The sequence below is a fragment of the Carettochelys insculpta genome, chromosome 3 (genome assembly GCF_033958435.1).
Source record: "Carettochelys insculpta isolate YL-2023 chromosome 3, ASM3395843v1, whole genome shotgun sequence".
Lineage (NCBI taxonomy): Eukaryota > Metazoa > Chordata > Testudines > Carettochelyidae > Carettochelys > Carettochelys insculpta.
This window is the reverse complement of record NC_134139.1, coordinates 171,364,857-171,379,051: the sequence shown is the minus strand read 5'-3', so window position 1 is coordinate 171,379,051 and position 14,195 is coordinate 171,364,857.

The window sequence follows — 14,195 nt, the reverse complement described above, 5'->3', positions numbered from 1 at the left end:
ACGAGTGAATTTGCATATTGAGCTAGAGAGACAAGGGAATGAAGTGAGGGAAATCTGTGTAAGATTTCTTCTAGACAGTTTTCATTTTATACATTATTTTAGAATTTGTCTCTGCCATTAACACCCCTTTGTCCTTTTGATAAGAGTAGTCATAATTCATCCTGGTTTCTTCTAGATATTAAAAATTACTTTTGTGATCAAATCACAAATCAGTATTTTGTGTAAAATCAAAAGTGGGTTTCACAGTATTAGACTAAATGCTTATGTGTTGTCTGTGATTTGACTAAGGTTAATTTTGGGACAGAAGTTGCTTCAGACCCTTTCTATTATTCAAGTATGATAGTCTGACACTACATGCTCAAAATTGAGATTTGTGTAAATTATTTTACAAATCTGTGATTAATAATAAAATGCTCGACACTTTTTGCAATCAAAATATGCAAAAGTCTAAGGTATCATTTCTTTTTAGCTGGAGAGTTATTGATTTTGTGATTAGAAGCATTAAATATAACATGTTTATATGAATCAGCAGATTAATTTCACACAATATATGGATTACACTGAACATTCCTCTCGGGGATAATATTGTAAATCAGAAGAGTTTTACAAGTCTAGTGCCTGTTTACAAATGGAATAATAGCAATAATACTAACAATCCAAATTAATATTTATGATCACTACACATTTAAATACTCATATTCTTAAAAGAGGGTTATTGGCATAATAATATTTGTAATCCATTTGTAGTATTTTCCATTGTTTTAATGCCACCTGGTGGTCAAATGGCTCATAGATTCATAATAGATGAGATTAACCCATGGCAATAGCAACTGCAGATGATTTTTAGTACAACAGAGGCACTTCTATTTTGCTGTGTGAAGGGAGGCTAGACATGGAGAAAGTATATAGTGACACCCCATTTCATCTGTTTATGGTGGAACTGGACTCTATACCATTCTATGCAGAACAATGCAAAAAGAGTTGGCAAGATTGTTGGACAGTCAGGTTGTGGCCTCTGAGTTCACGAATACCAACACTGATAAGGGTGGCACAGATCTGTGATACTTATACCAGTCTATGGCTATGTCTACACGTGAACGCCACATCGAAATAGCTTATTTCGATGTAGCGACATAGAAATAAGCTATTTCGATGAATAGTGTCTAAACGTCCTCCAGGGCTGGTGCCGTCGACGTTCAACATTGACGTTGGGCAGCACCACATTGAAGTAGGCACTGCGAGGGAACATCTACACGCCAAAGTAGCACACATCGAAATAAGGGTGCCAGGAACAGCTGCAGACAGGGTCACAGGGCGGACTAGCACTTCCGGGGCAACAGCTAGCCGCTCCCTTAAAGGGCCCCTCCCAGACACACGCAGCCTGCACAGCATGCGGTCTGCAGAGCCATACGCGCGCACACCTCGGGCGACACAGTCATAGACCCCCAGGAGCAGCAGCAGCAGCCAGAGGTCCACCCAGCCGCCCCTGCAGGAGCAGTGCTCGCCCTGCTCAATGCCATGCAGGAGGCAGCTGATCACATCCTATCCACAGAGGAGAAGCTGCCCGCAGGGGAGGAGGAAGCAACCCCAAACCCTGCAGCCCCCTGCCACCCCCCCCCGGCCGCACACGCCACCGGCTGTGGAGCTACCCCACGAGCACCGACTGGTGGGAGCGGCTGGTGCTCGGAGAGCGGGACGATGACCGCTGGCTCCAGAACTTTCGCATGAGTTGGCAGACATTTCTGGAGCTATGCCAGTGGCTCACCCCCGCACTGAGGCACCAGGACACCTCCATGTGGCGTGCCCTCAGAGTCGAGAAATGGGTTGGCATCGCTGTCTGGAAGCTGGACACTCCAGACAGCTACCAATCCGTGGGCCAGCAGTTTGGCGTCGGCAAGGCCACCATAGAAGCTGTCTTCATGGAGGTAAGAGGACCCACGGGGGGAGGGGAGCCCTGGCAGGGGAGGGCCACACACACCCTGCACACCCCTCATTGGTGCTCTCCCATGTGCTTCCCCTGCAGGTCGTCTGCGCCATCAACGCCCTGCTCCTCCACAGGCTCGTGCGCCTTGGGGACCCAGATGCCGCCATCGCGGGGTTTGCCACCCTGGGCTTCCCCATTTGCTTTGGGGCTCTGGATGGGACCCACATCCCCATCCGTGCCCCGGAGCACAGTGGAGGACGCTACTTAAACAGGAAGGGCTACCACTCAGTGGTCCTCCAGGCCTTGGTGGACAGCCAGGGCTGCTTCCTGGACATATATGTGGGCTGGCCTGGCAGCACCCACGACGCCCGGGTATTCCAGAATTCGGGCCTGTGCCACTGGCTGGAAGTGGGGACCTTCATCCCCCAGTGGGATATCCGTGGGGGACACCACCATGTCCCTCTGCATCATCGCAGAGGCGATATACCCCGTCCGGCCCTGGCTCATTCACCCTTACACGGGCCACCTGTCAGCCAGCCAGGAGCGCTTCAACATGCACCTGAACCATGCGCGCCAGGTGGTGGAGCACACATTTGGCCGCCTCAAAGGGTGCTGGAGGTGTCTCCTCACCCGCCTTGATGCGGGCCCCACCAACATCCCCCAGATTGTGGGCACGTGCAGCGCCCTCCACAACCTTGTCGAGAGCAATGCGGAGGCATTCTTTCAGGGCTGGGCTGTGGAGGCTGGCAGGGCCAATGTGCAGCCACCCGCTGCCCCCAGTCGCCAGGTGGGCCCCGAAGGGACCCGGGTCTGTGAGGCCCTGCGGGCCCAGTTCGACGAGGCCACAGGGTGAAAGTTGGCAGGCCCCCCACTACACCCCCCCATCCTCCACAACACTCCCTGGCGCTACACCCACACCACAGAGCACCCAAGAGCACCCCCCCACACACACTTTTCTTGCAAATAAAAACAGACATTTGTTCGTCAAACCAGAATATATATGTTGAACTCTTATTATTATTATCATAACTAACTATTTACAGGCAAAATAAATATTATATATATATGTATTATAAATAAGATGAGATGAAAGAAATAAAAGGGGAAGACAAGGAAGGGGAGAACTATTTACATGGGGGGGCAGGTATCAGCATAACAACATAACAACAGGGGTTTAATACAAACTATTTACAAAACATGATAACTGAAGAGGATATATACAAAGGGGGGGGGCACGTCCTGGGCCCCACACCCCCTAATGTCCAGCGCTGGGGGTGGGTGGCCGCGACCCACGCCTCGGCCTCAGCCCTGGCCGGGGCTGGCTGGGGACCGGGCGGACCGGGAGATAAGGCCAGCGGGTGTCAGCTGGCCCCAGGTCCCCCTCGGCGGAAGGGCCCTTGATGGCGGATGGCGGTGCGATGGCGGGTGGAGCGGCGGGTGGAGCAGTCAGGGCAGGCAGACCGGCGGCCGGCGCAGCATGGGGGGCCAGGTAGTCCCCGACACGTTCGAACGTGCGCATAAAAGCTCCACATGCCTCCTGGCACCAGGCCAGCGCCCGCTCCTGGAGGTCAAGGTGCCGTTCCTCCACCCGCAGGCACTGCTCGGAGACCTCCAGATGCCAACGGAGGATCGCCAGCAGCTGGGGGTCCGTCGCCGTCCATGGGTGGTGCTGGATCCACTGTCGTCCCCGCCCTGGGGCCGGTCGGTGCTCCTCCGAGGGGCTGGCCTGGACTGATGGCCCCGGTGGGCTCTCCGGGACCACTGACACCTCGCCGGCGCTCTCCGGTCCTTCCGATGGTGCAGCTGCGGAACACAGGGGGGGAAGAAGAGTGGAGACAGCCGTTAGTGTGGGTCCCGAGCCGTGGCCCTTGTTTCCCCACCCCTCTGCTGCTGGTTCCCCATCCCCATCCCCAGGAGATGCTGCTGCTGCTGATGGGTGTCCCGCCCCCTCCCCCCAGGGGACCCTAGGTTCCACTCCCCCCATCCCCAGGGATGGGGCATCGTGCTGGGGGGGCAGGGGCTGATGCACTCCTGTGAGGGACATGCCACTGCTGTCCTTGGGGCCATGGTCATCTGGGCATGTGGAGGGCCCTGGTCATGTCTTTTGTCCCCGCCCCTCAACCCCGGGGGTGTGCACCGGGGGGGTACTTACCTGATGGTCCACTGCCACGGTCAGGGGACACCCGGTGGGCGGACGCCCTGCTGGAGCTCCGTGATGGCAGGCTTATTTGGAGCCCCCCGTCGCTGGAGGAGGACTCCCCCTCCTCCTCCTCCTCCGGTGCCCCAGGGGTGGGCTCCTGGGGGGGGCCCTGGGGTGCAGGGCTTACCTCCGGGGCGGACTCCGCCTCCGGGGCCTGCTGGGGCTTGTCGGCCGAGGTATCAAGAATGGCCAGAGGGGAGGAGGTGTGCCGGGGGCCCAGGATGGCCCTGAGCTCTCTGTAAAAGGGCCAAGTGACGGGAACGGCCCCTGATTGGCCAGCCGCATCCCGTGCCTGGGCGTAACCCTGCCGCAGCTCCTTCACCTTACTCCTGACATGGTCAGGAGTGCGGGCAGGGTGACCCGGGGCAGCCAGGCCCTCGGCCAGCCGAGCGAACGCATGCGTGTTCCGCCTCTTGCTCCCCATTACCTGGAGCACCTCCTCCTCACTCCAGAGCCGCAGCAGGTCCCGAAGCTCAGCCTCCGTCCAGGAGGGGCCCCACTGCCGCTTCCCAGCCTGGCTGCCGGGCTGGGAGCCCTGGCTCCCCTTGGGGGGGGGTGCCCTGGGGGCGCTTGGGGGGCTGGCGGGTGGCCATTGCAGCAGTGGGGGCGGGGTGTGGCTGCAGAGGGGTGTGCAGGCTGGCCGCGTGGCTAGGCTGCCGCCTTCATGCTCTCTCAGCTTCCTGCACAGGAAGGCAGGGGGCGGGGACCTTTAAGGGGCCACTGCACACGGCGACCATCGAGCTCAGGGGCTGGAGAGAGCGTCTCTCAACCCCTCAGCTGATGGCCGCCATGGCAGACCCCACTATTTCGATGTTGTGGGACGCACAACGGCTACACGTTCCCTACTTCGACATTCAATGTTGAAGTAGGGCGCTATTGCCATCTCCTGATGGGAATAGCGACTTCGACGTCTCGCCACCTTACGTTGATGTCAACTTTGAAATAGTGCCCGCCACGTGTGGGCATGATGGGTGCTATTTCGAAGTTGGCACGGCTACTTCGAAGTAGCCGGAACGTGTAGACGCGGCTTATGGCAGCTGCTCCTCATCATGTCTCCCATTTATTTTAGTTTACTGTTGGGATTTCACTTGGGTGGTTTACACTACCTATGCATAATTTCCACCACACAGACAGCAATCTTAGTTCAGATATCATGGCTGTCTTGGTCCCAGATATTAGAGAGACAATGTGGGTGAGATAAAATCTTTTATTGAATTGACTTCTGTTGATGACAATGCCAATCTTTGCAAGTATTCAGAACTCTCATTCACAGGAAGCACTCTTTCATCAACAGAATTTTAGCCAATGAAAGAAATTATCTCACACATATTTTTTCTTCAATCAGTCATACTTAATCATTTAGACCAGGAAATTCAGGCTTACTCAATTTAACTTGTTTTTGAGCATCCTCTTTCTTAACCAGAGAGAGAAAAATGGATAAGAGGTTAAGGATCAGACTGTACTATATCCTCGTTAGGGAAAAGACAATGTCTTCCTCTATATTTGGAAAGCTTCTAGCACATTTTGGACGCTACTTCAATTGAGGCAGATGGTGGCAGTGGTAGTGGCGAACTACTCATAATCCTCCTTCTCCTCCTCCTATTATTACAGGTTGAACATCTCTAATCTGGCATGCTTTAGTCTGGCAATATCCATCATCCGGCATGATTTTAGTTGACAAATTCTCTTTTTCAGCATCAGTCAGGTCCTGAGGGTGCCAGACTAGAGAGCTTCAACCTGTGCTACTAATTTTGGAACAGGACCAGCATTAAATTTGTTGCATACTGTTAATAGACTGCCTAGTTGGAGCAGTATCTTTCCACAAATAACAAATGTGTTCATGAGTTTGATGAATGTCTGAAGAGCTATTCCGTAGTCTTTATAAAGTTCCCTGTGTGATCATATAACTACATCACAGACTGACAATCTTCCACCCTGCATGGATTCGATTTTCTACTTTATTAGAGAAATCACATGACTCCCTGACTACAAAAATTTAATCAGATCCCAGAGGATATGGTTACAACCTCTGATGGAATGGAATATTTGAAACTATTTCATAAGCAATAAATATACTATGTGAAGAAAAACAGCAATATTTTGAACTTGAATATTGCCATCCATCCAAAAATATCAACACACTATTAATCAATTTAGTGTCACAATGTCCTTGTAAGCTATGAATTCCTCATTCCACAGATGAGAAGGCAGACACAAAGATTAAGACATTTGCCCTGTATGACAAACCAATCAGCCCAGTGGTGCAGATAGGAATAGATACCATGTCAGAATCCAGGTTGTGTGCCTTAATCATAAGCATTATTCCATCAGGGAAATTTGTATTTCATCACTGTCTGTGTCTGACATTGTAACCACTGTAAGAAACATTCATAATAGTAAATAACTCCTGTTGTTTAACTGTTGTTGCAATTTTTAGGATGTTTGTCCCATGATGACCAATTCTAGCAATGTTTACCACAGAATAATTCACATAACACATTCTTCATGAGCACATGGCTTCCATTTACATTCTTCATGCACTGTATTGCTTTCTTTATAGTTGCAAAGTTGGTTGCTTTCTTTGGCACCAATGCCTCAATGTAGTTTTGCAGTAGTATTGCTGTGCTCTCTGGCCATTTGATTAGCTGGAAAAAAATAACTAACAAAATAGTCGCAGCATTATCTCCCAAGCATATTAGAAGGTTTGAGTTTGCACCTCAGTTAATCTGATATAGTGACAGGAGACCTGACTTGTCTCTGTGTTTGAAGAACTTATCCAAAACATCTGTCCTTTAAAATGTAATATCAAGGGAAGAAAAACTCTCATTTTCAGACTTATTAACTTTTTTCTTTTACTTTTTATTCCCCTAAGGTTTGTTGATGAGAGATATCTTCTGTCTGGAGACTGTCCCACTGACAGGCTTGATTCTCAATTTTGGTTCCCATTACAGGGATTGTATGCTATGTTCTCACAGTCTGAATCACAAACATATCTGAGATATAGTATCTCAGAGTCTAATGTCAATAATAAACTTCACAGGAATTTCTTCTTTGACATGACTGCCTTAATATTTATACTTATTTTAATAGTGTGGGGGGGTCATTTCAATTAACCCTATTATCTTTGGCTTAGTAATCCCTTAGTTTCGTAGAGAATTTTGACCTCACACCTCAAAGAAAAACTCTGGTGTGATCCAATGTCCTTTCAAAAAAGTCTTGTTGATTTACTGCTACAGTGAAAGCTCTAAAATTCATGTCTAGGACAGCAATTTAGAATGTTTTACTGTGAGCTGCTTGTACAATTGCAGGGACATGGTCCTTCAGAGAGTCAGGAAACTCAGAATATATTTATGACTATATCAATGCCAGAGTCCTACAAACAACTGTAATTTTTGGTCCATCCCTGAATTACAGCACTGTGTGAAGTTAGATATTACAGTTTTGCTTGCCTGAATTTAGGAATAATCTGGAGCAGCCAGTGTTCATAGCTATGCATCTAGGGCAAAGAGAACAGTAGAATGCCTGCTTCTCTCTCCACACCTAAGGGCAGGTCTGCACCATGGAAGAAAGTTGACCTAAAATACGCTACTCCATCTATGAGAATAGCATATTTAGAGTCAACATATCTTAGTTCGATGTTCCCTGCCATCCCCACAGCAAGAGGTCAATGGAAATAGCTCTCTTGATTTTGCTTACTCCTGGGGACAGTAAGGAGGAGTACCATGGTCAATGGGGATGCCCTGAATGTTCAATTTAGTGCGTCCCTATTAGACATGTTACTTAGAACCTAGGAAGAGTGACCTCTGGAGCATCAATCTTCCTGCAAGTATAGGCATGCCCTAAGATAAAAACAGAGGGTATATACAATTGAAGGGCAACTATCAAAGAAATACAACTCATCTACACTTATGTATCACAGAAAAGGAGAAAGCAGAAAAACTTGGAGATGAGGTGTTGAGAAGCTGAAAAAGTGATCAAACTATAGGGAGAACATTATTTTAGAGGTACTGTCACTTCTTTGTTCCAAGCATTATATACCTAGTATTTGAAATACCTAGCTGAAGGCGTCTCATCCTGAACCTGCTCCTGGAGCTCAGGCTGGGGCCAGGGAACATACCAATCCAAACCCCTCCTCCTCTTCTCCCAAGGTACATGTCAGCAACTGGAAATGTGTCCTGGCCCACTCTCCCCCTACATCTGGGGCTCAGGCCAGTACCAGTAAACACGTCCTGCCCCCTCCCTTCCACCTCCAGATAATGGTGAGTAAATCTGCTGGTTATTTTATAACCAACCAGGCTCGGGTTCCCCAGAAATGAGGCTGCACCCAGAAGGCGAGTGCTATATTTGGTTTATTGAAAGCGTGACACCCACGATGGGAGCCTTGGAAACGCCGCAGTCACAAGTGGGGGAAAACCCGACGTGTCGGAGCTTTGCTCGGGGAGAGGCTCTGTAACAGGCCGCCTAACACTAACTAATAAAGCTTAAACTCATTTACATAAGATTGCTTAAAATTGCCTATGCATTACTCTTACTATCTCTTGTGGCCTACTGCCAGCGTAGCCTTGAAATTTTGGCAAGCGTACTTCGTTTTGCAGCTGTTCTTTTGCAGCTTTTCACCTTGCACAGACTGGCCTGTTTGGAATTCTCCTGAGGATTCACAGAGGGGTCGGACTGCACTCTTGACCGTTATAATGTCTTCTCGCACCCTACATATTTTATATTGAAAACTTATAAGAATGCTTCTCATAAACAGAAGGAGATACCACTTTTATACATAAAGCAAATCCCAATACTGTTATAATAATAAGCGAGTCTCATCAGCCATTGCTAGTAACAGCATTTTCTTCCCAAATTTTTATACTAATATTTGATCAAGAGTCATGTTATCCAGCTGTTGTTGATGCCAAAATGCATGCTAACTACATTTTCTTGTAGACAAGACTGGGACTGGATGAGTCATTCTAATGATTCATCTCTGCTCATTGTTTGCGCACAATAGTATTGTGAATAGTGGATGAAATAATGTAAGCAGGTGGAGTTCTTGCCCTGCTCCAACAGAGTCTACATTATGTCTTTAGTGCAAGGGTTTGGATTTAATGGTAATGGAAACCGCAATAAAAATGTAAAAGCTTTTCTCCTAAGCTTGGCTGTTCTATCTGATGAAAGACCCACTCCCTGCTTGCCTTCTGTTCAGCATGGAGTTAGTAGCCATATGCCACAATGTGAAGGCAGAAATGAATTGGCATTTTCTCAGGGCCCAGGCATTGGGTGGCCAGCCTGGTGGCTAGAGCATGGCCAGACACCAGGCATCGGGGTCATTTGAAAATCCAGTGTGAGGAACCAAAAGCAGAAAACAAGACAAAATCAGAAACTGGGTATCAGAGCCAGGAAGAAATCGCAGGGCCAGGAACCATGACCAGCACAAGGAAGAAGCAGCTAACTGGGGTACTACCTTTGCACACTCTAGAGTGTTACAGCAGGGGTAACTACTTCTGGATTCTGGATTCTATCTAAGAATCCACAGTGGCCATACTGGGTCAGATCAAATGCCCATCTAGTTCAGTATCCTATTTCTCAACAGTGGTAAAAGCCACGTGCTTCAAAGAGAATAAACACAAAAGGAAAACATTGAGTGATTCATTGTGTCAGCCATTCCCAGCTTCTGGGAAACAAAGATGAGGGACATACAGAACATAGTGTTGGATTGCTGCCCACATGGGCTAACTGCGATTGAGAGACCTATTCTCCATTAAGTTATCTAATTCTTTCTTGAACCCTGTTATAGTCTTGGTCTTCACAACATCGTCTGGCAAAGAGTTCCATGGTTTGACTGTGAATAAATATTTTATTTTATTTCTTTTAAATGCACCACCTATTACATAAGAACAGCTGTACTGGGTCAGACCAAAGCTCCATCCAGTCCTGTATCCTGTCTTCTGACAGTGGACGATGTCAAGTTCCCAGAGGGAAAGAATGGAAATCACCAAATGACCCATCCCTTTACGTTCATTCCCAGCCTCCGACAAACCTCTAGGAACACCATCCTGGCCCACCCTAGCTGATACCCATTGACCAATAGTCCATGACTTTATCTAGTTCTTTTTTGAATCCTGTTATATTTTAGTATTTTCAACATTTTCTAGCAAAGAGTCACACAGGTTAGCTGTGCCTTGTGTGACAAAATGTTTCCTTTTGTTTGTTTTGAACCTCCTGCTTGCTAACATGCTACATTGAGGCTACGTCTACACGTGCACCCAACTTCGAAATAGCTTATTTCGATGTTGCGACATCGAAATAGGCTATTTCGATGAATAACGTCTACACGTCCTCCAGGGCTGGCAACGTCGATGTTCAACTTCGACGTTGCTCAGCCCAACATCGAAATAGGCACAGCGAGGGAACGTCTACACGCCAAAGTAGCACACATCGAAATAAGGGAGCCAGGCACAGCTGCAGACAGGGTCACGGGGCGGACTCAACAGCAAGTCGCTCCCTTAAAGGGCCCCTCCCAGACACGCTTTCATTAAACAGTGCAAGATACACAGAGCCAACAACTAGTTGCAGACCCTGTATATGCAGCACGGACCCCCAGCTGCAGCAGCAGCAGCCAGAAGCCCTGGGCTAAGGGCTGCTGCCCACGGTGACCACAGAGCCCCGCAAGGGCTGGAGAGAGAGTATCTCTCAACCCCCCAGCTGATGGCCGCCATGGAGGACCCTGCTATTTCGATGTTGCGGGACGCGGATCGTCTACACGTCCCTACTTCGATGTTGAACGTCGAAGTAGGGCGCTATTCCCATCCCCTCATGGGGTTAGCGACTTCGACGTCTCGCCGCCTAACGTCGATTTCAACTTCGAAATAGCGCCCAACACGTGTAGACGTGACGGGCGCTATTTCGAAGTTACTGCCGCTACTTCGAAGTAGCGTGCACGTGTAGACGCAGCTTGAGTGTAGTAAATAAGTCCTTACTCTGTTGCTGAGCTTCTGCCTGCATTCTCTTTTTACGCCTAGAAGAGAACTTAGTCCTTTCTTCAATTTTGTTAAATCAACTTGTTTAGGTTTTAGTTTAAAGAAGTTTAAAGAATATTAAGTGTACATAGTTCCCCACACTCTCCCTCTAAACTCTCTGGCAACCCCCCCTCTTAGCCCACCCTTTGTTTCCTATTTTTCAACTACAGTATATGATAATACTTCCTTATTTCATATTACTGACAAGGCTTTTGAAACCTCCAGCACCCAGCATCTGTAAACAGACTTCCTGCCCATAAAGGCTGTGCTGCTTGCAGCTTCCAAATACAACAGGTAGCACAGTCAGTCTGTTTCACATTTAAGAGTGCTATCTGGGCAAGGATGCATGGACAAAATTCAAAATTTGGGAACGGGGCTACAACAATCCCTCATCGTCATCATCAACAACAATGATGGGCTCAGAGCCCATTGGCGTCTGATGCCTCCCTCACTATTTCCTTCCATCTTCCTTTATTCAGTACAGAAAGCCTTAGTTTGTCTAGCCTAGCTCTGCACCAATCTACTATATCATCTGCCCATTCTCTGCAGGGTCTGCCTCTCCTGTTCAAATCATCCATTATACTGAATACTAAGGTTTTGACTTTTCACTCATTATTCATTCTACAGAAATGCCCAAATAGCTGTAGCTTCCATTGTGTAACCTTCTGCAGTAGGTTATCTTTCAGCTGTATCTTCTCATATAATTCCTCATTTGTGACCTTAAGCATCCATTCTGTTCTCAAGATCTTTCTATAACAACTCCTCTCAGACGCCAACATGCTTCTCTTGGAATCTTTTGTTATCATCCATGTCTCACATCTATATAACATGCCGCTGAATACGTATGTTTTCCTTCCTTCCTAAGCTAATCACGCTTTGCTTTTCCAGATCTTATCCATCACTTTCAAACTTGCTTTTGTTTTCACTATTTAGTCACTATTTCCTTCTTACAATCTGGATCATATGTCATGTTGCTCCCCAGATACATGACCTTCTCTACATTCTCTAGTTTGATGCTGTCTGCACTGATCTTTCTTCCTATTTCCTCACCTCCAGATACCATTGTCTTCATTTTATCAATGTTCATAATTGGTCTGTACCACTTCCCTTTTTTATTTAGCACCTGCACCATTCTCATTAGCTTCTCTTCATCTTTCTCAGTGATAAATATATCATCTGTGAACCTCAGGTTGTTAATTCTCATCCTGTGCACGAATATCCCTTCTACCTCTTCCATGATCTTGTCCATCACTCTCTCTAGGCACAAGATAAAGATACTCGGCAATATTGGAATTCCTTGTCTTGTACCTCTATTTGTTCTCAAACAAATTCCCAACTCTCTGCACATTCTCACCACTGCCTCCACATTGTCATTGATATCCCTCAACAACCATATCAGTCTGCTATCCACTCTGTATGACTCCAACACCGCCCAAATCAAGGTTGACAAATCAGAAAAATATTATCAAGGTGAGCAAATCAGAGAGCAGAGGGGCAGCAGGAGGTAGGGGGGAGTCAAGAATTAGATAAAGCCAAGTATGCAGAACAGCCCCTATAATGAGCTAGAAAATTCTCATCCCAGTTCAAACCATGGGTTAATGTGTCGAATTTGAATATAAAAGAGAGTTCAGCAGCCTCTCTTTCCAAACTGTTGTGAAAATTGTCCTTCTTGATCCTCATCAGATTTCTTTTTGCCCAATCCTCCAATTCGTCTAGGTCACTTTCTACCCTATCGTTACCCTCCCACCTGTCTACCTATGAGGTAACTTTGAGCACAAAATGAAATGGGAAGGTGGAGAGAGAAACAGAGAGGGGAAATAAGACAATAGGAGCTGGGTAATAAATACATTTTTTCTCTAAGTGCACTTAAGCTGATCAACCTAAGAAATTGAGCCACTTGTGCAGACGCTGAGGTATTCTGTGAGCATGCTTAGAAGACCTAGAAACAGAATCCAAAATTGTCTCTTTGCAGTATGTGGTAATCAGGAAAAGCAGAAAATGGACTCCATGCTGTGGAGGAAGTAGATCACATAACTTTTAATAAACTCTGTGGCTGCCAAAGCGAGTCTCTTTTCTAAACCTTATCTTCTAAATTGTAAACATGCACATGTGGAGACTATTTTTGCAAAACAAGGACATTAAAAATAGCAACCAGAGTAGAATATACAATTACTATTTTTAAAAAGTAACTCCTCCCACTTAATATGTATTAAAAACAAACAAAAACAGTTACTTGATACCTTTGTACACTGATTTTCACAGCAAGTGTCATCAGTTGGAAGGAGTTTGTATAAGCCAGAGCTGTCTGGCAATGGGACTTTATCCACACGAGAAAGCAATACTCACTATGAGTGCGGATTATAAAAGAGACCTAATGTTGCAATTTATGATAATGTAGATGTATATGAGCCACAGCTGCGCTACATATTGCACAGCAATCTTTATTTAGTAATATATACAGTATGAAAAACAATGGATCTAACTGATGAAGTTAGAGGGAATCATTCTGTTCAGTAGGCTTTGAATCCGGTCCGGTGCTACAGACCATTTAGTTTCTCATCTCCCACTGAAGCATCTGAGCTCAGCTCCATTGGGCTTCTTGACTCTTCCATATTAAAGCCTTGTGTGGACAGGGGCTAGATCTATTTCTGTTTAGGGCTATTGTGCAAATGCAAAGCTTTGTTACAATGAAACAATAAAGAGAACCTACAGGAAAGAAAAATAGTAACTCGGTAAATTATATAATAAAAATCAACAGCCGAATCAAAGGTATAAACAAATCAAACTTTGTTTCATGATTGAAAGTAAGCTAAATCAAAATGCCATTTTGTTTTGAGACCGCAATTGTTCTGCTGTACCTTCTTTCTGTAAAATATAAGAACTCAACATGAAAAAGTGCTTTTAACTTTGTTCTGCCAGGATTTTTCAGCTGTTGCAGAGCATTGTAAGAGGCAGTGTTGTCCAATGGATAAAGCAATGGATGAAAAGTCCAAAGTGGGGTTACTTCTTGGTGCTGTCACTGTGATGGCAAATCACTTTGCCTCTCTGTGCCTAACTTTCTCTT